The sequence below is a fragment of the Peromyscus maniculatus genome, chromosome 10, assembly GCF_049852395.1.
Source record: "Peromyscus maniculatus bairdii isolate BWxNUB_F1_BW_parent chromosome 10, HU_Pman_BW_mat_3.1, whole genome shotgun sequence".
Classification (NCBI taxonomy): Eukaryota; Metazoa; Chordata; class Mammalia; order Rodentia; family Cricetidae; genus Peromyscus; species Peromyscus maniculatus.
In genome coordinates, this window is record NC_134861.1 from 97,203,434 (window position 1) to 97,228,363 (window position 24,930).

At 39.8% G+C, this 24,930-nt stretch overlaps 1 protein-coding gene across 6 annotated transcripts in view; it reads left to right on the top strand.

Moving 5' to 3' along the window:
* The window catches only part of LOC102923476 (THO complex subunit 2-like), a 36,036-nt gene extending 13,038 nt beyond the window's left edge, over positions 1-22,998 (top strand). For 3 of the 6 annotated variants that reach the window (XM_076545626.1, XM_076545627.1, XM_042285406.2), the window contains 7 exons: positions 774-914; positions 1,029-1,069; positions 4,106-4,263; positions 12,877-13,034; positions 16,365-16,491; positions 19,012-19,233; positions 20,903-22,998. The gene's annotated coding sequence lies outside the window, so the exon portion shown is untranslated. 6 annotated transcript variants of the gene reach the window in all.
* Positions 22,999-24,930: the final 1,932 nt, after the last annotated feature.

The window sequence follows — 24,930 nt, forward strand, 5'->3', positions numbered from 1 at the left end:
AACATTATTTTTTAATTTGAAATTGAAATTAATTCACCCTTTTAGAGTACAGAGTTCAGTGATCTTTAGCATGTTCATCACATTCTGAAATCACTGTCTAGTTTCAGATTTCTCTCATCTGCAGAAAAAGCCCCAGGTGTGTTGGTGTCCACTTTTAAATGACTCTTCCTCAGCCTGTGGGAACTGCTGATAGAGTTTCTGCCTGTGGGTTTGCCAATTTGGGGCATAACATAAATGGAATCATGAAATAACGTGGCTTTTGTGTATGGGTTCTTTTATACCTCCATGTCTAATGTGTACTAATAATCCATTCCTTTTTATGGCTGTATGCTTTGCTTATCCATTCATTGATGGACAGGAATAGTAATTTTTAAGTATGAAAATTATAATTTAAACAGTAGTGTACCCATAGTTACAGTGGGTGACACCAAGATTATATGTAGTATGACTGCTGCATAGAAATGATACATAAATTATCAGTATTTTGTGTGAGTGTGAGGTTTTTCTAAGGGCCATTTAACTCTGTTTTAAGAAATATGTGAGTGTAGTATTTTCATCAATAAAAGTTAACTACCTTAAGTGTTAATTTGAAATTTGAATGAGAACATTAAACAAATTGAAATTGTGCACCACGCATTAATGATTATGTGTTGAATTTATGTCACCATTCATATAAGAAGTATAGAGTATAATTGAGTCAACATGTTTTATAATAATTTTTGTAATACAGCAAATACTGCATTTTAATACCACTTAAAATTATATCTTTGTAGGGGGAAAAATCCTCTTTTCTTCAATGGAGGACTTCTGGAAGATATTTGAAAATGACTTTGAAAGCACTCATTTTCCCCTGAAAATTGTTCATTTGGTGGGGGAAAAAAATCATCTTTTCTAGACTGGAGGACTTCTGGGAGGTACTGGAAAAAGACTTTGAAAGTACTCATTTTTCCCTGAAAATTGTTCATTTGGTTTGTTAAATTCAATGCACAAGATTAAGAATAATTTAGGTATCATTTCTGTTTCTTTAGGACCTGCTGTGCATTTACCAGTATATAAGAAATGGGCTATGGTAAGTTGTGGACGTTACTGCTCTACCTTCAGAGGGTAATAGAGTCCCAGTTATAGAAAGTCTGGCAGGTGCCTTGCAACTATTTATGTCTTCCGGAAAATCACTACCTATTTAATCTCCATAGCAAACTTAGAAGGTGAGCACCAATGCTATTTATAAGTTAAGCAATTTAGATATAGGTTGGTTAACTATAGGGAATGAGAGAAAGGGATTTTGTGTATGTTTGTGGCAGCCATTCTCCTTTATTCTATTTTATTATTCACTCTATTTAATGATTTAGCAAATATTGACTGAAACTCTCCTACTATGTAAGATATAAAAATGACAGATTGTTCTGTGTTAGTTCATTACTATATTTTTGCATAAGATTATGGCATATACCACCAGTTCCCAAAACAGTGCCCGGCAGAGCTTTTAGAATCGTCAGTCGTAAATTCAACTCAGTCCTTTTCCTAGTTATTAAAGAACCTAACATAGTATACCAGATCTTGAAAGAATTGATACCTTTATTCATGTTTACCAACCTTAATCTCATCTGAATAATTTTGGCTTGAAGTCTGCTCTTTCAAATACTAGTTTCGCTACATGGGGTACTTAGAATATGTTTTTTCATCTAATAGATTAATATATTGATAAAGGCAAAGAGAATTTTGACAGAGTCACATTCCCAAAGCTCCTCTGAACACTGCATAAGGTGTGTGACCAAGTCTTGAGTATATGAGTCCTCTGAGGAGACCATTGATATCCCAGCTGCAGCATTCCACCTCTGGCCCTCGAAACAGTCATGTCAATCTTAAAATGCAAAAATAAATTGTTATCTCCAAGTGTGCCAGTTCAAGTATTGTTCAAAAGTCTAAAGCCTCAGACTCAGCAAAGATTTACCTCTGTGAAACTCCAAAATGTGTTACATTCTTCCATGATAGAATGGCACCGAGTAAACATCCCATTACAAAAGAGAATAGTAGAATAGCAAAAATGACTGGACCAGAGTAAGACCAGAACCCATCTGAGTATGGTGCACCCTGTGGTAGTGAGATTGTAGAACCTTGGAGGAGGTCATAGCATGCCTTCTTCATAGTAGTGTTCTTTAAAGCCCATGTGGCCTCATCTGTGGGCTCTGCTCATTGCTCACATTGCCCACAGCTTTTCTTAACATGTGGTCCACATTCCTGGCAGGTCCGAGTTCTGGACCTTCAGTTGAAGCCTCAGCTGTCCTCTCGCAGCTTTGTATGCTGTGCCACTCTCTTCGGGGCTGCTTGCGGGGATTCCAACCCGATCATCTATTCTTCCAAGGTTTCCTTTAAAATCTAGATAAAAGCTAGGATTTTTCCCTCATAGTCTTCTCATTTTGAAATTTTAATAAGTGTAATAAGGGACCTGGGTCATTTTATCTCTCAGGCCCAGACAGGACTATATGAAGGCTGAGTCCAGCCAGCCCTGCCTTACCTACTTAGAGTGCCTGACTCAAAACATGGGCTGAATGTATGGCACTGATCCCCAGCCGATCCACAATGCAGTGATTGCATGAGCGGCCTCCAGGCTACTCCAGGGAACAGAATTCATGGACAGTTGGAGTGTCCCTCTCACTCGAGGTGCTCTTCCTTTACGCACATGAGTATGAGAATGGCTGAATAGTGGTCTGTTTCCATCAGATTACTCTGAGCACTAAGTGGGTGAGGTGATCAACCAAAGCAATTTGCACTCCATGCACACTGAGCCTTCGCTTGTTATCCACACGTGGCTAGATTTGTTCCTCTTCTTAGAGGTCTGGCAGTGTTTCTCAGTTTGATCCACATTTTCATTCATACCACTATGTCTGTCCCGTGGACCTGTGTCCACTTTAAATCAAAACCAGGTTCCTGGGCCTATGATTCTCAGTGTGGTCACTTACACAGTTGGCTTGGGACTTAGGATAGAAAAATGGGTGGACCACTGATTCTCCCTGCTCCAGCCATAGAGTTTGATGAGGTAAACATCCTCTGGATGTGGTTCCCCACCTTGGCTCACAAGCTAGAAGGTGCAGGGAACACCTTCTTGGTGTTTACTCTCTGTGGAGATCACACTTCTCATAAACTGTTTTTGCAGCCCCAGATTCTGTGTCTGGCTATTGTCAGGGTTTTCTTTCTTTTCTTTCTTTCTTTCTTTCTTTCTTTCTTTCTTTCTTTCTTTCTTTCTTTCTTTCTTTCTTTCTTTCTTTCTTTCTTTCTTTTTTTCTTTCTTTCTTTCTTTCTTTCTTTCTCTCTCTCTCTCTCTCTCTCTCTCTCTATCTCTCTCTCTCTTTCTTTCTTTCTTTTCTTTCTTTCTTTCTTCTTCCCCACCTACCCTGTCACCAGGTGTCAAAATAGGATGTTTTTTCTTCTACAAATACAAAGTGCCTCTCACTACCAAATTGTCATAATTGTGTACTGCCCTTTCTTTCTGTACTGCCCTCCTGTCCCTGAAGGACTGCACTGGGTAGCTCTCATCTGCCACCTTCCCTCTATAACATGTTTCTATTAAAATCACTTTTTAATTTTAAAATCACTTTAAAAGTGTGAGCTGATGAGGACTTGTCTGATATCAAAGCTTAATGATAATGAGTTTATATTTGTACATGGGCATATCTGCAGGAGCTTGTCCATTTTGATACCAGTGCTTTAAGCACCTTGTGCATTAAATGAAGGTATGTATTCTTACAATTACTGAAGACAATCCAAAGAAGTTTTGAGCACTCAGGCTGTTTCAGAGTGGGCCACCTAGTGTCCTCTTGCTCTATTGGCCCTGAGCAATCGTTGTGGCTGAAGTCCTCTTTTTAACCATGTGTCTTGATTCTGTGAAGTTATCTAGATTATTTTATGGAAACCAACTGAATTACATCACAATATACATATTTTTGATGACCAGATTATGTCAACTACCCAGTATACACTCTATTTAGTATTGTTTAAACAGAAATTTAGCAAAAGTTAGTTTTAGAGAAAAGGCACTAAATGATCTCAAAAGCTGTTGTTTCCATGTTAACGATGGTATTGATTCTTCTAACACTCCTTTTCCTAGTTCCTACAGAGCATGAGCATGTCCTCAGTCTGCGGTGCCTTTTCCAATGTGCTGCTTCATCTCACATCATTGATAAGAGAGATTTGTACAGCTCCTACTATGTGCCAGACCCTGTTCAAAGATAGAGTATCTCTTCTTCCTCACAGAATGCCTCTAAGGTACGTACCCTTATGTTTCATATGAAAACACAAAGGCTGAAAATGAAACTCCTTTCCCTGTTCTCTATAATTTTTACTGGGGACATTGTGTCATCTAGTCCCTGAGTCACACACCAGGGAAGGCAGCCTTGGAACTGAGATTCAATGGCATAGGCTCTGTGAACAGACATCCTTGTGTGGGTTCTTCATACTTTTAGGGACTAAATTGACATACTAAATCTTCATTTCTGAAGTAACTCTGAGGATTCAGTAAGAATCATCATGTGTGTTTACCCAGAGTGAAAAATTTATGTTAAATACCTTATTTTACCAGGAAACTAGTGCCTGTAATTGACACAAGACACAAATGTTCTGATGATTTTACTGTTTCTATTGCCTGTTTTTGTTTTGGGGGTTGTGTTTGTTGTCTGTCCTTTTAAATTAGTTGGATATACACAAGTTGAATTGTGTAGAGTGGAAGAAGAGAACAAGAGTCGCCACTGGAGAATAGTTGCAGTGGAGCAGGCTATTACCTGAATTTGTCAAGAAGCAGGGAGCAAACCGCTGCCCACATTGCTGGCTTTGGAAAACATCTGTCTGGATCAAGAAACCTAGTCAACTTTTAGTGACTTTTCATTGTACAACACCAACAATAACCTGTTCTGTGGGTCAGGTGTGTACTGCAGGCTTATGTCCTTCCTATTTCTAACCAGTTGTCTAGACATGTCCTATTCTGAATATGGACTAGGGAAAAATACCCTTCTTGACACTACATAGACAAAGGATGCTAAGGGTCCAGGCTGATAGCAAGGTAAGAGTTGAAGCTGCAGGATTGATGGAATAAGAGTATTTGACAAACAGATAGAAATATTATGATTTATAGAGGACTTTAATTCCAGGGTTCTGGAGATGTAGCTCAGTTGATAGAGTGCTTGCCTAGCATGCACAAAACCTGGCTTGATTCCTCAGGACCACCTAAATGGGTTATGGTGGTCTGTGCCTGTGATGTTATCCTTGGGAAGTAAAGGCAGGAGATTAGAAGTTTAGCATAATCTTCAGTCCTCAGCTACTCAGCATATCTAAGGCCAGCCCAGTCTACATGAAACCGTCCCAGTCAATCAATGAAAACAAAATAAAACAACAACATTTTAAATAGAGGAGAGCTAGTTCAGCTGGTAAAGTGCTTACTGAGGAAGCATGTTTGACCCAAGTTCAAGCCCCAGAACCCACAGGTAGGCATAGAACAGAGAGGAGAATGGAGAGAACAGGATAGTGGAGAGAGACACTGCCAGCCGCCGCCATGACAAGCAGCATGTGAAGATGCCGGTAAGCCACAAGCCACGTGGCAAGGTATACATTTATAGAAATGGGTGCATTTAAGATATAAGAACAGTTAGCAAGAAGCCTGCCATGGCCATATGGTTTGTAAATAATATAAGCAAGCGTCTGTGTGTTTATTTTATAAGTAGGCTGTTGGACTGCTGGGGCTCGGAGAGATCCAGAGAGAAAACTCCACCTACAAAAGCACGCACTTGTTTTTTTTTTTTGTTTTTTTTTTTTTTTTTTTTTTTTTGGTTTTTCGAGACAGGGTTTCTCTGCGTAGTTTTGCGCCTTTCCTGGAGCTCACTTGGTAGCCCAGGCTGGCCTCGAACTCACAGCAATCCGCCTGGCTCTGCCTCCCGAGTGCTGGGATTAAAGGCCTGCGCCACCACCGCCTGGCTAAAAGCATGCACTTGTAATCCTAGCACTGGGATGGGGGTGGGGAGGGCAGCCAGTTACAGGAGGAACTCTGAAGCTTACTGGCCAGCCACCTTAGCCCTTTTAGCCAGCTTCAGGTTCTACTGAAGAGTGATATCCAAGGTATACCTCTGGCTTCTGCATACACCCACACACATGAACATACAGATGCTCAAAAGAACCTTAATCCAATATAAATTCATCCCAATTCTATAAGCTTTCTAGAAAAAGCACCCGTTCCCAATCCCCGCTCCCCCCCCCCCCAGCAACTGCCTCTAATCATTACTGGGGTGATCAGTATGTTCACCATTGTTTTTCATGACTCCTTTCTCCTTTCCCTCCTTTTTCCATTCACAGTTGACAGCCACACTTTCAGATCGGTCGGAGAATTCAGGGGCCTGGTAGATTCCCAGTTGCTTGCTCATGCTTAAGAATCGCCCAGGACACAAAGTTCTTTCAAAAACTTTGATGATGCTACCATGACCACTCTGGGAAACAGTGAGGAAATAGACACACTTCACTAGCTTCTTTGGGAACTCTTATTTGCTGATGCATTGATCCTGTATTTCTCAGACAAAGTATTTGTACAGGTACTGTTCTTGGCTCTTGGGACATATCAGTGAGAAACACAGACCCTTACCTACACAGCTTGCTTTAAGCAAGAATGAGATGAATGGTGAACAGTAAGCAAAATAAACTGTGTAGTACCTTAGATAAACAGTGCATCTACCAGAGAACAAAATGTCAAGCAGAGCAAGGAAGATTCACAGTTCACACTGAGTATCATGTTGCAACACTGGAAGATCAGTCACATGGATTACACATATATTACCGTTCAATATGTCTCATAATATATATGTATACTTTGTCATAATTTTCCACATTAAACTTAGTTCTGCTTTAACTTCACGTTAAACTCAGCTCTGGCCAGTTGTAACTAGGATGAATCAAAGTGCATTATAATTACTGTCAAACTTTTTCTAATGATTCCTGTGAAAATCAGGACAGGAGAACGATAGGCAGGTAAGTGACAATTAAAAGTCAATCGAATGTCTTGAGTATATCTTTCATTCCCAAGATTTTAAGGATGAACATAATCAAGGTAGTTCCTCCATGACTTTACAGTTTTCTTGGTTTCTGGAAGTGGTTGACAGATTCAGAGCCACATCTTAAGGTGTATAGATCACTTTCTTCTCTTGAGTTCACTCTGAGGCTGTCACAAGGTAATGGTTTTTCAGTATTTTCTCTGTTGAAAATACACTTCAAAATTTAACTAGTAAAGAATGGAAGAGTTGATAAAGGAGAGGAATTCTCATTTACCACAGTTCTTGTCTTGATTGCTGATGTTAGAGCTTACATGAACTCTGGAAGGCCAGCCTCCAGGTGTGGCCACTTGTCCCGAATGGAGGTAGTGGTAATATTTACTGTTAAATTTAGAAACTTTCAAATTATGCAGCTGGGCATTTTATTTTGCTAATAAGATGATGCCATTAAGTGTATCATTTCACTTTCTCGGTATGACATCTCTCCAGTGGGAATTTGTCAAGAAAAGTCTTCCAGTTATAGTAAACACATAAGATCAGTGCCATCAGTGTGACTGTCAACAGTATTTCAGACCACAGCAGGTTCTGAGTACTGTGGTCTATAAAGCCCTGGGAAGGGGAGAAAACTATCCCAAGGCCAACTCTGCACTTGTAATATGATGTTACGTAACTGAGTGACTGCTCCAGTCCCTAAGAAGTGAGGGTTGGAGTGCTGCTGAAGCACACATGGGACACGAAATTGGGGCATTAAGGAAGGTCGAGGGAAGCAGGAGCTGCAGGAGATGAAGGAGGAGGAGGATCTCCTAAGACAGTGTTCAGAGATGCCATGGTGTAGCCTAAACCTTATATGCTATTCTTCAGTCCAAGGCTTGTGTTTTCTCATGGTGTAGAATGCCATCCAGTTCTTAGAAAGGCTTATTTGTTGATGAATTTTTTTATTTAAAAATTATACAGTAATCAAAGCTAAGATATATACATATGTTTATATGTGTGTGTATGTGTATATCTTAGGTTCTATGCATCTCCTAAGAAGGAAATAATACTTTGGGGTAGATGGTCTTATGAAGTCTTAACTTCTTTTATAGCCCATGCTCCTACATGGAGCTAGTAATGATGATCAACATTATTATTTAACAGGTTGAAGTAACTTGTGGTAGCAGGTTTTTGTTATTGCTTTTTTTCTTTTCTTCCTTTTTTTTTTTTGTTAAGAAAATTTTGTTTTCATTTTACACACCAATTAGAGATCCTCCCTCTTCCCCCTTCCCCCCGCTTCCCCCCAACCGGCCCCCCACTCCCCTCACAAGAAGACAAGGCCTCCCAGAGGGAGGCACATCCAGTAGAGGCAAGTCCAAGCCCTTCTCCCTGCCTCAAGGCTACACAAGATGTCCCATCATAGGTAGTGGGCTCCAAAAAGCCCCCTCATGCACCAGGGATGAATTCTGATTCTACCACCAGGGGGCCCCCCAAGCAAAGCAAGCTACGTAATTGTCTTGCCGTGCAGAGGGCATGCAGGCTCCATAGCCAATGATCCAACTTTCATGAGTTCCCACTAGTTTGGTTTGGTCATCTCTGCAGGTTTCCCCATCATGATCCTGATGCACTTGCTCATAAAATCTCTCTTTTCTTTCCAACTGGACTCCTGGAGCTCTGCCTGGTGTTTGGCTGTGGATCTCTGCATCTACCTCCATCAGTCATTGGAGAAAAGCTCTGTGATGATAGGGTATTCACTGACCTGATTACTGGGGCAAGCCAGTTCAGTTAAGGCAACTTCTCCCTATTTCCCAAGTTGGGGTCATCCTTAGGGATTCCTGACAACTTCCCTAGCACCAGGTTTCTCTCTATCCCCATGATATCTCCCTCCATCATGGTATCGTTCTCATTGCTTTCCCACTCCATCTCTGTTCCAGCTCGACCATCCCATTGCTTATGTTCTCATCCCTCATGCCCTACCCTCCATTGCCCACCCCTCACCCCATTTTGCTATAGAGATCTCATCTATTTTCCCTTGTAGTGGAAGGACAATAGATGGACTGGCTTTCCTGATTCTGCCTATGCATTGTTGTGGTTTAATTGTAATGTAGATTATTGGTTGAATTGCCAGGCAGTATGGTGTAAGTGATCTGCTACATCACAGCTTTTGATTTCTTCTTGGCAGCCTGTGAGATTTTCTTCGGTTTCTTTATTCTTCACTATGTGGTGGAAGACATACTGAAAATTTGGATTCTCAAACTACACTGTCATAAATTACTATTTATGTAATTGCCTGGATATTTTGATCATCATGATAGGTTGGAGAACAATACTCAAAGCTGTAATGTATTATAAAAGCATGTTAATTACAGTCACTGGTTCATCATTGTGAGTGTTTATATTCAAAATTTCAGTTATTTCAACTTCTGTGAGTACTCTCATTTTTGTAAGAAACTTGCATGAATCTTAAAGAGTCTTGTTAATAAAATCAAACCTGAGGCCGATTATTGGGGTGAACCCTGGAAGATCAGAGAAGTAGAACAAGCCGCAGTAACCTCACTTTGCCAATTCCTCAGCTGATCCCGTTTCCTCAGACTGGAAGCTTCTGAGTCCTCATCCGAATGGCTCTCAGCTGAACTGTTGCTCCAAAGCCTGAAAGCTTAACCAGCCAAATACTACTAGTTTCTGGTTTTCACGCCTTATATAATTCTGCTTTCTGCCATCACTTCCTGGAATTAAAGGCTCACTTCTTGGGATTAAAGGCGTGAGTCACCATGCTTGGTTGTATCCTTGAACACATGGATTTCTGCCTCTGGAATGCTAGGATTAAAGGCGTGTGCTACCACTGCCTATCCTCTATGTTTAATATTGTGGCTGTTCTGTTCTGTGACCCCAGATAAGTTTATTAGGGTGCACAATATTTTGGGGAACACAATATACCACTATAAGAAACCTTTCTGAGTATGACATGCATGGTGTTTACAGTACCCTCTCAACCATACTGATCATGAGAATAACTCATGAGCTCATATTTATCTTAACATATGAGACAATTTTTGTGATAATTTTATTCAACTGAGAATAAAAATTAATATTTAAATGAAAAAGTATAAAATTAGAGCAAGAAGAAACAGCATGGAATATTTTTGTAGGAAACATAGTATAGAATGTCACAGGGAACAGAAATTGTTAGATCCATCAAGGATTTCTGTATGAGAAGCAGAAAGCGTAAGGGAGAATGATGATGTCAGAGAAAGACATCTTTCAGATGTTGGATCTCCGGCTTCTGATAGACGTTCATCTTATTTTCCCCTCAGCTAAGTCACTTAACTAAGCATTGTCCTAACTCACTTGCTTCCAGAGGTCTCATGGAAAGACTCATTTTTATAAACTTTTCTTTGATAATTTTAGACCTTTCATTATACCATGTTATGCATTTGGATGTATAAGTGTGCCTGCTCATTACTTGCTTAAATGTTTGGTTGGTGTATCTTGCCACGTATTTTGTGCCCATGCTCCCTGTCCTAAAAATGACCCCTTGAAATTGTGGAATATTCTGCATTACTCTGTTGACATTCTTTTCTTCTATTTGCTGTCCTCTTGACAATCATTCTTGCCTTCACCCACTTTCTAAAATTCATGTGATCTTGTAAATAGATTATGAATAATTTTCCATTAAATCTTTTTGACACAGATAATATGAGGTTGGTGAGGTGTCTCAGTGGGTAGATGCTTTTTCTGCCAAGCCTCACAGCCTGAGTCTAGTCCCCAAGACACACATGATGAAGGACAGAAAGGACTCCCACAAGTTGTCTTCTTACTGCCTCGCATGCTGTGGCCTATCCGTACACATAATTAAAAATACGATGTAAATTTTGAAGGACATACTGTTCACCTGGGAGAGAATGAACACATAGGCTATGAAAGAACTTTGTGCATATGTCTTGCATTGCATCAACATTAGCAGCAATAATGATCCTAACAGCTTACCCTTCAGAAGCTAGTGTGTGTTAGATTGTACACATAACTGTCTCTTTATTTGGTGAAGAAAGTGAAGAACAGATGTGTGAAAGTCAGAAAATAAAGAAAAATAAGAATTAAAAAAAACAGAAATGAAGATGATATTTAGCAAATAGAAGGGGTGGGAGAGATGGCTCAGTGGTTAAGAGCACTGGCTGTTCTTCCAGAGGACCCAGGTTCAATTCCCAGTACCACATGGCACCTTAAAACCATCTGTAACTCCAGTTCTTCTGTCACCTTCGCTGACCTCTGGCTACTGCATGTATGTTGCACACAGACATATGTGCAGACAAAACACTCATACACACAAACTAAAGCTAATCTTTAAAAAGAAAGGAAGTAAGTAGAAATTGATCTGCATGAAGGTGACAAAGACAGCATGCTTTACCATTGGAACTTAAATTTGTTAGAGAATCACCTCCCATGCATGTGAATGCAGGCACACATACATACATGCACAAATGCATGTAAACAGCCTTGTACATATCCAGCAGATTTGTATCCCTGACTGCCTAGTATTTCCCTTTTGAGTGACTACCTCTCACAAATGCTATTGGATAAGTATCATGGTCAACTATAGAGTTCATACATTGGTGGGGAAAAATGAGTCCTAACTTTTATATTGCAATAAAGTTCATGTTTTTATTCTCTACTTAGAGTAGTAACTGTGTGATAATATATATATCAGACATTGAGGATGGAGGGATTTTTTCTTCTTCAGGATAATTGAAGTTCTTTACTCATCTTTGTGCGTCTGGCATATTCAGAGTGCACTTATACAGTATAGTTTCTATCACTATTTTTTTCTGGGTTGAGGTAACATATATGATCCACGCTTCAATATTTTTTTCTTTTTCAAGTCACTCAGAAGGTGGCAGTGCAAAGCTGCTCCATGTTTTACATCAGGTATGCTGTGACCATTCCTCTCACTATGAATGAGGCAACTTCTGTTATTTGGATTCTTGTTAGATAAAATCATACACTTTTTTTTTTTTTTTTGGTTTTTCGAGACAGGGTTTCTCTGTGTAGCTTTGCGCCTTTCCTGGAACTCGCTTTGGAGACCAGGCTGGCCTCGAACTCACAGAGATCCGCCTGCCTCTGCCTCCCGAGTGCTGGGATTAAAGGCGTGCGCCACCACCGCCCGGCCAAAAATCATACACATTTTAACACATGCAGTAAGAGGCCATTAGTGTGTTCTCTGAGCCTGGAGCCTTAGACTAACACTGGGAACCATCTGAATTTTACTTCATAGTAAAGTAAGCAAGTAAGGAAAAAAGGATGTAGAGAAAGAAGAGAAAGAAAATGTGAAGTTGAAGAAAGGAATAGATTCTGTACCTGGAAATGTAGGGGAAGGATCCCTCCTCTCTGGGAAGAGGCCAGAGGAATATTCACATGGCAACGGTTCCTCGCACAAGGTAGCCACGCAAAAAACACTGTTTGAACAAGAGGATAGATGCTGGTGGGCTGAGTACGGGAACAAGCATGTTGTAACTCTTCTGTTAGAGTAAATATAAATAAACATATTATAGTAAATATAGCAAAATCTACACTGTCTGTATTCTAAACCATTCAGTGACGTTAAGTACGTTCATCGTAGTGGTCAACAATCACCAGTGCATTACCATACTTCCCCATAATCCTAACATGAAATCATATATGCTAGCCACAGCTTCTCTTCCTCTCCTTGTGCCAGCCTCTGTACTCACTATTATTTCCTGTGAGTTGAGTAAATCTAAATGCATCATCTAGAACCATACATTAAAGTCACATCTGTTCCTGTTAATGGTGGAGTTATATTCAGGTGTGTGCTTAGACTACATTGTGTTGTCCACTCATCTGCTAATATTGTCCTTCTCTTTTGCAGCTCTTGAAACTCATGTTCTAACAAGACCATGAGCCAGCTTTTACAACCGTGTCATGATGTGCCATTATGTTCTTCACTGTTTCCTTGGCATACTTCCAGTTGGCATGGCTCATCATTGGCACTCAGTTGGATGACTTAAGTGCCTTCCAAGAATACATGTAAGTATTTATCAAATCACATAGAAAAATTTATTTGTTATTGCATTCCCAATAAAAACTGTGTTTATTTGGGCCCCTTCTGTTAAAAAGTTATTTAAAAACAGTTATAAAAATAAATGATGTGTTAGCCGGGCGTTGGTGGCGCACGCCTTTAATCCCAGCACTCGGGAGGCAGAGCCAGGCGGATCTCTGTGAGTTCGAGGCCAGCCTGGGCTACCAAGTGAGCTCCAGGAAAGGCGCAAAGCTACACAGAGAAACCCTATCTCGAAAAACCAAAAAATAAATAAATAAATAAATGATGTGTTTCACAAACATTATACCACCAAAGAAATGAAGAAAATGTGAAATGCTGATGGTTAGGAAAGCAATTCTCATGAACCAGGCATGATGGAGCATGCCTGTAATATCAGTACTAACAAGTACAGACAGGAGAATTAGAAGTTTAAGGTTACTTCCTTACTCTACATAGCAAATTCAAGGTCAGCCTTGAAAACATGGGAACTTGTCTCTCACACACAGAAAACAACTCTTAATAGTGAGATGTAAAGATATAGATACAGAAAGCCAGCACTGTTGGAATGGCCAACATCTTTTTAACATTCAGTGCAGGTGAGAACTTTTATTTTTATTATTTATTTTATTGCTTTTATAGTGGGGGTGTGTACATACAAACATGTACAGTAACATCAGAAAACAGACTTGCAGGAGTCAGTTCTTTCCTTGCACCATGTGGGGTTCTGGTTACAGAGCTCAAGTTGTCAACACTGGCAGCAAGTCCTTGACTCCCTAGGTTGTCCTGCTTCACTGCAGCTGTGAGGTTTGTTTAATACTTGGCCCTGGGTCATCCTTTCACAGCCAAAGACCATTAGTTTATATTTTTATACTTGACTGTTATTTCAATAGAGTTTCAATTTCAGATAAGTTAATGAGAAAAAAGTTACAGTATTTTACGATAGAGTGGTATAGGAATTTTTTTTCCAGTGTTTCCATTTATAAAAAAAAAACAAAAAACCCCCAAACAACAACAACAGTGCTATGAGACATTCTGTGCCGTTTACAAAGAGTTAGCAGTTAAGAAAGGAGATTGCATGGCTTTAGGTTAGTAGGACCTTGGCAGAAGGGGGGACAGAAACAATACTGTATTAGATAGAATTTGGGAATGAAAGTGATTTCATACGACCCAGCTTTGGCAATACCTTGTTTCCTATGCTTCACTTTGAATGTGAGAATATTAAATCTTTGAATACATAAAATTCTGGCCATCCTTCAGTTTACTCCAGAGTATACATTTGATTCTTAGACCTGATCACTACATGAACCACTTAAATAACATATTGTGTGTTTATACCAGGTGAAAGTGAAACGTAATCTGGAAACATTCTATTGTTCCAGAAGGCATTGATTGATACAAACAGCAAGAATTTTTCAGAGATCAATAATTTCCTTCTGTCTTGCTGCTTTGTACAGTGGGGGAGTCATCCTTAAGAAATATTATCTTGCTACCTTGTTTACACTTTGTTTTGTTTTCTGTATAGTTCCACATCTTTTGGGGAACTGAGCTTTGTAATCGTTAAGGAAGTTAATCGAGTTTTAGGACTACATTTTTATGTATTTGGAATGTACACTTCTATTTATGAGACATTTAAAGTTCATGCTTATAAATCACTGTCTTCTCTATCTCTGATGCACATATTCCATCTTTCAAATAGAAATCAAGATAGTAGGGAGAAATGTGTTTATTTCAGAAAATGTAGAGATAATTTATTTTTCATTGAGTCACAGTTTTGAGTCTTAATGCTGTGCTTCTCCCATGGTTTTTCATTTATCCACGTTACTATATATGTTTATTCAATGCTTTTTTGTTTTGTTTTGTTTTTTTTTGTTTTGTTTTTTGTTTTGTTTTTTTTCGAGACAGGGTTTCTCTGTGTAGTTTTGCGCCTTTCCTGGAACTCGCTTTGGAGACCAGGCTGGCCTCGAACTCACAGAGATCCGCCTGCCTCTATTCAATGCTTTTTAAAGAGAGTTGCAGGTGCGTATTTGTAAAGGTGCCTTCAATGGGGATTTGCTCAGCAGCAGAAAATGCTGTTAGAGCTGTCGTTGTCACTTGCTAGCATGACTTCATTGGCTTGTCCTCCTCTCTCCTTCTGTATTCTATGGTTTTGAATTAACAAGTCAAACTAGAGCTAGGGTATCAGGAATAGTATTTAGTGAATTATTTGCTTGTCAAGAGTAAGGTACTTTATTTTAACTTATTCAAGGTACTTTATTTTAACTTATTCAGTTCATATTTCACATGTGTAGTGACAGCTTAGAAAGAATATACATGACTACTTTAAATCTCATAATAAATGGAAATTATTTTCAAAGTCATTAAAATAACTTTCATTCTCTTGGTCTGTTCCAACTTAACATTTTTTTTTTTTTTTTTGGTGGCATCATGATTGAGACAGTCTCACTATATACTTCTGTTTGGCCTGAAACTTGCTACATAGACCAGGTTTGTCTCAAACTCATGGAGCTCCACGTGCCTCTGCCTCCCAGCTGATGGGATTAAAGCTGTGAGGTGAGCCACCACTCAAGCTCCAGCATAACACTTAACTATTTTACATTAAGTAAGATTTTTTTTTATTAAGCTATTTAGCTTAATTTAGGCAGTATTTGTGTGTGTGTGTGTGTGTGTGTGTGTGTGTGTGTGTGTGTGTGTGTGTGGTCTCACATTTAAGACTTAGTTTATGTGAGAAGAGTATCAGCATTGTTTCCATAGTCAGTAAATTTGGAAAGGTCCTTTGCAAAGCATTGAGTGATGTTTTTAGTAGTTCACTGTTAGGTCATCAAAGTTGTATCCTGGTGTATTGGTTGTATTCACTAAGCACTAGAGACTCCTTAATAGGACTGACAAGCAGCATTTGCTGCATGCAAGTAAGGGGTAGTTGTTACCATAACTCTCTCTAGTATCTTCTTGAAAAAGAACTTACCCGCCTTGATTACTTAGTTCATGCTGCAAAATTGTGTCCTTCAAGGTTCCTGGTACACTGCCATGTAAAAAAATCTTTTGGTTTTCTTCTTTTCAATGCTTTTATCAACCTGGGGCCTCCCTTCTGCTCCGGAAAGTGCCCAATTCTAAAGATAGTGTCTTGGTGACAAGAGTGTTGCTGACCTAGTTGCTCTTAGAAAAGCACTTTCATTTGGAGTTGGATATCTTTCTGAAACATGCTGTGAGGGGAGAACTGGCCTCTATTTACTCGCTCTCTTTTGCCCCAGCATGGGACATCACTGTTTGATTTAAATCAGGGATACTAATGAGCTGGTCTGTGTCTTAATCATCTCTAGGAAGGACCTTGGCAGTCGTCACAGAGCATGGCCAGGCTTGACACCAGACACTGAGCATGATCTTCAGCAGAATGAAGTCGGAGTCTAATGCGGAGGGCCCATTTGGATGTCACACCCACCGTGATTGGTAGTCTACTTCCTATCTTCTTCTACTCCGGTCTCAGCTTCTGAGAGGAAACTGGCTTTTGCATGCAGTGTTTGTATTGTCAGTACCTCAGTTACAGTAGGGTTTTTTTGCCTAGTGCTTCAGCTGTATTGCAATTCTCAGGACCTGCTGTAATTGTCTTGGCTATTTGTGTTTGTGTTTCTTTGCACTTCTGGAGTTAATGATGTTTGAAGTTTTTCTTGGTGTTGATAACTGCTTTTGTCTTTTTTAGTTGGTGGTGATTACATATGTCCTCTCTGGATCCTCGGCTGGGTGGTTATGGGGTCCCTAGTATAGAGAGCTTCTGCAGGTCAGTGGGTGGCAAAAGGGAATGGAGATGGGCTAGGAGGAAAGGCTGAGAGTGGTTAGGGCTAAAGCTGGGCCATGAGGTCTGCACCAAAAGGTTGAATCCCCAGGGAGTGGAGCTTTGGTCAATGGTGGGCTTCTGCACTCAGGCTGCAGCAGGACAAAGACAGGGATAAAGGGCTGGGGGAGCCCAGGGTCCACACCCAGAAGTGGTCCCAGTGAGCAGTGTTGGAGTAGGAGGAGGGGCCCCTGAAAACAGGCTGCTCCAGGACTAAGTCAAGTCAGGAGAAACTTGAATGGAGGACAGGAAGGATAGTGAGAATCTCCTGAGTCCCAGCCCAGTGTGACTACTGAGGGTCCCTGTTAAAGTGTTTCTAGGGATAGGCAGCTGACACACAGGAATGGGGATGACCTGGAAAGAAGGCAAGGAGGGAGTTAAGCTGGGTTTGCCTGCTTTGTTGGTTTGGTTTTGCTATATGGCCTTAAATATTTTAAGGCATTGAAACTTCTGTTTTCATAAAATTTTATAAAAATGGATTCTTAAAAACTAGATGGGGCTTGAGAGATGGCTCGGTAGTTAAGAGCACTGGCTGCTCTTCCAAAGGACCTGGGTTCAATTCCCAGAACCCACATGGCAGCTCACACCTGTCTGTAACTCCTTTTCCAGAGGATCCGGCACCTGCACAGACACATGCAGGCAAAACACCAATGTATATAAAATATAAATAAATTATTAAAAAAAAAAAAAGAATACCTATAAGGGTTGCAGACTTGACTTGGTAAGTACAGTGCTTCCTGCATAAACAGGCATGAGAACCTGAGTTCAGATTCCCAGCAACAAAATAAAAGTCAGGCATGTGGTGTATGCACTGTAACCCAGTATAGGCAGCTTGATGCAGTGGGCAGATGCCAGGGCTCACTGGCAGCCCCAGCCAGCCAGATAACAAGTTCAGGGTTAGTGAGAGACCGTTTTTTCAGGGAAGAAGGTAGACAGCAGTAGAGGAAGATGCTTCACAGTGACCTGTGGCTTCTAAATGCATGTGCACATGCAGTCAGTCACACCTGACATATTTACATGTGTATGTACACAGCACACACAACTTTTTAAAAAAATAAAACTTTGGGCAGTTGTATTTGTTTCAATGGGAAGACAACAGACATCTCATGCTCTCGTCAAGAAGACTTCAATTCATGTTTTTAAGGCATTTATGTAATATTTTTATACAAAGTAATCAGATAAGAGAACATTATTTTCATACTGCTTTGTGGTGATATTATGTTCCCCAATATATTGTGAACACTAATAAACTTATCTGGGGTCAGAGAACAGAAGAGCCACTAGATCTAGAGGCCAGAAAATGGTGACACACACACCTTTAATCCTAGCATTCTGAAGACAGAGATCCATCCATATCTCTGTGAGTTCGAAGCTATACTGGAAACAGCCAGGTATGGTGACACATGCCTTTAATCCCAGGAAGTGATGGCAGGAAGCAGAAAGGTAAATAAGGTGTGAGAACCAGGAACTAGAGCCTGGTTAAGCTTTTAGGCTTTTGAGTGGCAGTTCAGCAGAGATCCATTCAGATGAGGACTAGAGGCTTCCAGTTTGAGGAAACGAGATCAGCTGAGGAATTGGAGAGGTGAGATTAGCTGTGGCTGGTTCTATTTCTCTGATCTTTTCAGCATTCACCCCAATACCCAGCTCTGGATTTTTTTTTAATTAATAAGACCTTTTAAGATTCATATTACACTGCTTTATTTATTTAAAATACATTATGAGCATAATTCTGTTTCCTTAAATATTTTCTTATAGTATATTTCTGGTATAACCTTAGAATCCTATTTGTGTAGATAAACAATATATTTAAGCAATTTTGTATGTATTGATTTTTTAATGTCACTATTCTTTAAAAATTAGCACTCCAAATGAATATCTTTGTAGCCACAAAAACTTGACGTATAAAAAGTTTTATTTGAAATTTTTTTTAGTGTAGTGTCTGACTGTATGGATGTGCATACATGTGAAGACTTCAGATACCATGTTCACTGGCAGAGACTTAGCCCTTAGTTCTCACCTACAAGACCATGAACCAGACCATAAATTTTTATCTAAATGCTGAAGCCACTTAGAAAGTGTTTCAGATCATACTATTAAACAGAAAAACATTACTGGGTTTTGTTTGCTTGTTTCAAAAGACAGGATAGCAGCAAACCCTGAGTGGTGTGGTCCTCTGAGTTGTCATTTCCTCAGCCTGGTGAGAACACAAACAGACGCATGGAGCATTCCACTGGCAGCATGGTGTCCCAGTCACAGGTGTTGACCATACAGCTAGAGATCGTGGAGCTGGCCAGACTGAAGAGACATGAGGCATGGAAGACTGCTAGATGCTGTGGCCATGCCCTTAAAACTGCCTGTTGGTGAGGAAAATGTTTTGTTATGTGTCTATTTGCTAGTGACAGTTTTCTTTGGTAATACTGAAGAAAAGTAACTGATGGGCAGGTTCCATCCCCATCAGTAACGTTACATGCCCCAGACCTTAGCATAACTGATGCCATGTTGGAAATACCATTCAGACCTTGGCACCCAGCAGGTAGGCAGCAACACCTGCCAGAAGGAGAGCAAAGACTAGTCCCTCAAAGTCCATAGTGCTGGGAAAATTCCTAGATGTACTGTGCTTCTTGGCTTCTGCCTAATTGGGGTGTGCCAACTCAGGATGTGGTTTTGTGCTTAAAAGCTCACCCTTAGAAAGGCTCAGGACTGTAGCTGAGGTTTTCTGTGTCCACCCTGCTCCTGCAGCTGCTCAGACCCAAATAAACACACACAGGCTAATATTTTTTAAAACTGCTTGGCCATTAGCTCAGGCCTACCACTAACTAGCTCTTACACTTAAAAACTCAGCCCATTTTTGTTAATCTATATGTTGCCATGTGTTCCATGGTTTTACCTGTGTGCCTGTTACATGTTGCTCCCTGGACGTCAGGCCAGTGTTCCCTTCTCAGCCTTCCTGTTCCCACAATTCACTTCTTTGCTTGTCCAGCCTGTACTTCCTGCCTAGCTACTGGCCAATCAGCATTTTATTTATACAGAGCGAAGTGGAAGGCTGAGTGAGGAGACGCTGCCAGCTGACGCTGCCATGAAAAGCAAGATGTACCAGTAAGCTACAAGCCACGTGGCAACTTACAGATTAATAGAAATGGGATAATTTAAGATATAAGAACTAGATAACAAGAAGCCTGAGCTATTAGGCCAAACAGTTTAAATAATATAAGCGTCTATGTGTTTATTTGGGTCTGAGTGGCACTGGAGAAAACTCCAACTACACAGGACTGCACGCTGGTCCTGAACACCCAGTGCAGTCTCTAGCAGTCTATTTAATAAAGACCTATTGGCTTAAACTTGTGCCTGAGCAGTCTTCTCTGGTAGATACCTTACAACAGTAGATGGCCATTTATTGTTTTCCTACAAGTTCTTTGCAAATATATTAGCCTTCCAGTTGTGTATTTTTATGAGAGTCCTGTGTGTACGAATGCGTGTCGTTGTGTTTCTTGTGCTTTTTCTTTGGCTTTTTTTTTTTTCTGCTTATTTTGTCCTGTTCCTGTTTGCTTGTCTTTGTTTTTTTTTTTTTTTTATTACTATCCTTTAGACACTTCTTTTCTAAGGAGAGACAGAAAGGGTGTGGATTCAGATGGGAGTGGGGGGATAGTAATCAGAATATATTGTATGAAAAAAATCTATTTTCGATAAAAGGAAAATAGCTTTAAAATGCTTTTACAGACAGTTGCGTTGTCACAGTTTTTTTTATCTCTGAAACAGAAACCCTTAATTCTATGAAACATCCCAGTAATTACATTCTGTAACCTTTACTGACTACAGACCACATGTTAATGTGAGAGCATGGCTCTTCATACCCTCACACTTTGTCACCCTGTGACTCCAAGGACTGCTATGAGTTGCTGTTCCTCTCCAGTCTTTTCTAACCATAAACATTATTTGTCCCAAATTTCCTAAGGCAACTTCTATATAGGAGAGTATGCATCACTGGCTGGTAACATGTTCTTGTTTTTCTTCTTTTTTTAATAATGGCAGACTGGTGGTGACAGTGAGGTCACAGGGAACAGATGAACTGCTGGTGCAGTGCACAACGGTTGGAGTGTTGGAACTGATGATACAGTGTCCCAGTCAGGCCAGCATCTTCAGATGACAGTGAGACTCAGCCTTGCCCCAGAAGTCCTTCACCTCCTTCCAATCTACAGTGGATCTAGAAGTTGGAGGCGGAAATGGAGATGCCAGGGTCCACATTTGGTAATCCACTGTGTGGTCCTGAGTGGATTTGCCATAACAAGTACAAGTACATTATTTATGCCTGATAATCATATGATGCTGGTCTTTATAACTAATTATTAATCTTCTGCACTTGATTTTATTTTCCATAAACTTTACCCATGGATGAAAGAAGATTTAAAAAAACAAAACAAAACTACTTTTCCTCATGTGACAGATCTAGACTTTGAAATATTGAACCAAGAAAAAAACAAAAACAAAAACTGGAAAGTATGTTGAGAAGTACGCCCAATTGCTGCCCTGCCTAATTCTTTTCAGGTGACAATGAAGTAGCTTTTTAAAGCTTGAACTATAAAGGACTCCTGAGTACACTTCCAGCCACAAGTCAGCACTGCCATTTTTAGCCAGCATGTAGAAGAAAAGGAGGGCATTTCTTCCCATGCTGGTGGAACTATGTGGTTGTTCATTTCAGGTGTCCTCTACTGGTAAACTTTATACTGATAAACCATAGTGTGGCCATGTCCCCATTGTGCTGGAGTTTGTATGAATAGTTAAGATGTTTACTGCACTGTTTTTTTTTTTTGTTTGTTTATTTCTTTGTTTTTTGTTTTGTCTACTTTCTCATAGTTAATGTTTGTGGGACTAACTGTATTACTTGGATTTCATATTGTTTTAGCTCTATAAAATGGCCCCAGAAAATCTCCAAATATTGTCTCTAACTACAACAAAGGAGAATTGTATGGTTCCTTAAATTCACACTAATTCAACGGTTTGTTTTTTAGTGTGAATATTTTCGTCTCTTTTTCATGTCTCAATTTATTTGAAACTCAATATTAAAAGCTATCTAGTAGAACCAACTTATTAAATGTTACTTTAGTGTGCAGTGAAATATTCAGTTAAGCAAATGTTTAAGAAAGATACTTTGACTGTTTTGAAATTCATTATGAATCATAAACCAAAACTCATTTCATAGTATTTCAGAGACATGGTCTCAAATATTCTTGGTCCAGTATGTCAGAATAGAATTTGTAATACAAATAAAGTTTGCTTTAATTAAAAGGGTTTTTTTTTTGCTGCAAGTCCCATCTATTGTCAGAAAGCATCAGGTAGAGTTAGCATTAGTAGTAGTTGTTTTCATTAGAAGAAGGAGGCTTTGACTAACTTTGTTTGTAACAAGTCTATTCTCAGTAAGAGGGTTTTGTTTTTCAAACACACAACACAGTATGATTCGCTGAGATCTAAAGGGATCGAAAGATACAGTTCAGGGCTGGTGGTTTACCCTCAGCTGTAGAACCAGTACAGAAACCCTGTTTTTAGTGCTGTGTCTTACATTCTTGTGTTCACTTGATTACTAAACTATGTCAGTCCTTTCTCCAATGAAAACAGGGGCCAACAAGTCTTTCAGAGTCAATGAACAAAATATACTGATTTTTAAACAGGTTTTTCGTATGATTTCGTCTCTCTTTTTTGAGTATGCTGAACAAATTCTTTCTTCCTAGGTGGTAAAGTTTGTGTTCCAGGCATATTGAGTTTATATATTTATTATGTGTACCTTGTTGTTAAATGAAAATAAGTGTGGTATCCATATACTGACCATGTACCACATATCCATTGCAGTCCCTAGAGAGTATTTATGATACATATTATATACTGTGTTTTATTATACTTATAAGATTGTACAACATCTTTCATTTTACCCATGAGCCCCATCTGTTTGTTTTTTGGTTTGTTTGGGTTTTTTTCTTCTTGAGTCAAGAATAAAGTTTAATACCTTTACTGTACCTTGCCCTCGGTTGGTATAATTAGGAAGTAAATTGTTCAAATCTCCACAATTAAGAGTTTCAGAGTTTGTGATACTGGTCACTTGACTTAATAAAGACTAGATTATATGAACAGAAAAATTGTCTATTTCCTAACTAAAAGTAATTGATCAAGTTTTCCTTTTATTAGCAAATGTTAGTAATAGCCTAGACTGAAAATGTCTGTATGTGGGGGTGACACACAATGAAAGAAGCCTGCTTATAACCAGTTAGCACTGCATGTGACTGTCATATGGGTATTTTACTCTTCTGAGACAGTTGAAGCATAGGTAGTTCTTTTGGGAGAGTAGATAATAGTGAGGCTTGAGGAAGGCCAGCACCCACCTTTTAAAGATTTTTTTTAGGAGGAGAGGATAAGAAACTTTTAGATAAAAAGATAGCAAAGAGGAGAAAAAAACAGGATAGCTCCAGGAGTACCTAAATCAAAACCCAACAGTCCTTTCTGCCTCTTCAAAAGTGTTTTTTTATAACAATGCCAAGGGGTAGAGCAAAAGACCTCCCCCTTGCTAGATCAAAGCACACTGAACAGCCAATTGTAGACCCTTCCAAACATGTGATAGCCATGCCCGTGATCTAATCATTTCCCTATGTAGTCCTGCTGGGTAAAGCAAGCTCAGATTCTTGGACCCTGAGTAAGTTCTCACTAGGAAACCTCTGTGGGTCTCTACAGCTCCCCCTTCTTAATAAATTAAAGGGCTCCTCAGATCCTTCAGATAGACTGTGTCTGCCTTGGGTCATCTTCACTAATCAGCCTTACCCGTCATAGAGATACACTTTCCATCAAGCATACTCTGCCTTAGGTTGGCAGCTAGCAAGAAGAACTTAACTGGTCTCTGACTACCAACCTGTGGCAGGGGAAAGTATAGAGTTTAACTCAGCTTAGACTCGGGCCCCTACTAAGAGCTTACAAGTAGCTGGAACAACCACAGCAATCCCTATAGCTACCACACCCCCTAGTAGAGGAGAAGAGGATGACCAAGATGGAATGTCCCTTTTTGAATGGGTCTAAGATGTCTATTACAGCCTTAGCTGCACCAAGCCCTTTTTTAAATCAAAAAACTCTTGATGCAAATGCATCAAATCAATAAACTGCTGATGCAGCTACATCAAACTTAAAAGACTCCCTTAGCTTCAACAAACTATGGTTCATTAATATCAACATATTAACAATTCTAGCATGAATATTGCTATACATATTTAAAATTCTTACAAACTTACATTTAGAAACAAACTATAGGACTATTTACACTTAGCAAACTTTAGCAAACATTCAAAAGTGATCTCTTAACAGAACTATTTACATTTTCTTCCAACAAGACAGACAGTACATGGATTAAGAGTCACCACAGTTAAAATTGTAGGTGAACTCAAAACTGTTTGATTTATGAGGTTTGCAAAAGCTCAAAAAAGTCAATTCTAGTAACCATTTCACTGACAGCCCAAGATCAGGGCCTGGCTCATCAGCCATCCTGAAGTCCGTTTGAGCAGTCCAAGTTGTAATGACTTTTAGACAAACAGTTCCAAATATGAGCAGTCCAAAATTTGTTACAGCTCCCCTTGATGCAGCTTAGTTCAAGCAAGCATCTCTGAAGCTTCACTCTCAGCCACAGAGGCACTTTCAGTTAGCTTTCCCTAGGAGAGGTGCCCTAGGGTGAAGACAGAATTACTGTACTGAGCTGCTGTAACTCTTAGAAAAGCTTGCTGCTGCTCAGCTAGTAGGAACCAGGAACCCATCTCTTAAAGGAGCCATGCATTGGTTTGCCCCTAGTAACCAGAATCAGTGTGGCTCCAGAATCTGTTTGATTCCAGCTTTTACAGTTCCAGTCCTTGAGTACCAAATAGAGACAAAACCTTTGTCCCAAACTACTCAGCAGTCTGGAGGACCCCTTTAGTCTCCTCCTTTCCCCACACTGCAATATGGATTATGAGTGCATCAAGAACACTGGCTCAGCCGTTCTCACTCCAGCTCCTCTGGGGAGCCGACATTCCTCTGTTCCACGCAGTGCATCAAGC